Genomic DNA, 1,662 nt, shown 5'->3' with positions numbered 1-1,662 from the left:
TACAAACTCATCAGGGGGGGACCAACGGGAATTGGGGGAGGCTCTGTTTCCCTGGGCACCACCCAGGGTTACTAGGAATAATGGCCACAAATTGTTAGAGAAAAGGTTCAGGCTGGATATCAGGAAATATTACTTTACAGTTAGGACTGCCAGGCTCTGGGATGGGCTCCCAAGTGAGGTGGTACTCTCTCTTACTCCTTCAAGAGGAGGCTGGACAGATATTTGGCTGGGGTGATATGACCCTGCCACCCTTTCTTGCCCGCAGCAGGGGGTTGGACCTGCTGATCTGTTTAGGTCCCTTCTGACCCGAAGCACTATGATACTTACCTGCTGGGTGCTGCTCCACACATGGCCGGGCTGTGTTGCTGGCCACCTGCAGGGCCGGCTCCAGCTACTCGTCTGCATCGGTGTGGGCCCCCCTCCTCACCTGCCCTGTTGCAACCACCCGGACCCCAGGCTCCCTGTGGTGCTTTGTGCTGCCACCACTGCCCTGCATGATGTGGGGGCTACGTCCCATTAGCCCCAGCCTTCTGCTGCCTATGCATGCAACTGTGATTTGCAGTGGCTTTTATATGTTACCAATGACCTATAAGATATGAATATGCACACATTAATTTCCTCATGCAATCCATTCATCACCTTCATGACTCATGCTTGATAGATGTCTTTGGGCCTTGTAGAGCTCTGTGATAGGGGGCCATCCCTGGGCCTGTCCAATGTCGGCCTGATCCTGTTTCTGGGCTAACCACTCACCTTTCTCACCTGCCATGCCTTGATGGAACAATACAATGATGTTACTCAGGTGCAACACTGCCCATTTACTACCTTGATGCCAGGGGTCCATGCCTTACAGATGATATGTAAAGACTAGCACTCTTAATTCTGATTTGGCTTTGAGTGGCCTTGGGCTTGCTGCAGCCCTGTCTCTGTGCCCTCTCCGGCACCGGGGCTCTACACTGTAGTGGGTCCCCCTGTGAGGCCTTCTCCTCCCCAATAGCCTCAGTCCAGTCCACCAGTAAAAACAACAACATAAATATGAGCCCCTGGGCTATAATGTAATACGAATCATGCAAGTCACTCTCTGCCTCTTTAAAACCCCAAACTGCTCTTTTAGTATTGAGTGTCTCCAGGCCTGGGTACCTTGTAGACTCCTGGAACCACATTAGCCCTGTAAACAGTCTATCTGGCAGCCACAGCCTTCCTGGGTTCCTGCAGTGTTCCCTGCAGGAGCTCCTTCCTTTGGCAGCTTGCCAGAGAACAAACTCCTGCTAGTCTTGGCCCTGGGGTTTATATGTGCCCAGAGCCATATCTCCTTCCAGTCAGCTGACCAGTCTGTGTGGCTGGGCTTTTAACACCTGCCCTCCTGGTACTTGATGTTCCTAAAAGCTCTGGTCTTAAAGGGGCCGCCCTGCCTCCTAGTAACAGGGCTAGGGTTCCCTGCTATAGGCTCCTTTACATGGTATCTCAGATGAAGGTGATTTAGGTCATTAGCTCCACTCCTTTTGAGGCAAGAAAGGCCCTAGCTGCATAGTTAGTCATAAAAGTTGTATAGAATAGTTTGCTGCTTTCCCAGAGCCCTCCTTTGCAGGTGTTCTTCTGAGGTTCAGTTCATCCTGGTGGGTGGATGAAATATTCAGGCTGGGCATGTCTACATGCTCGCTA

The sequence above is a fragment of the Gavialis gangeticus genome, unplaced genomic scaffold (assembly GCF_001723915.1).
Source record: "Gavialis gangeticus isolate Ggan-Ray unplaced genomic scaffold, GavGan_comp1, whole genome shotgun sequence".
Classification (NCBI taxonomy): domain Eukaryota; kingdom Metazoa; phylum Chordata; order Crocodylia; family Gavialidae; genus Gavialis; species Gavialis gangeticus.
Note: the sequence above shows the minus strand (reverse complement) of the source record.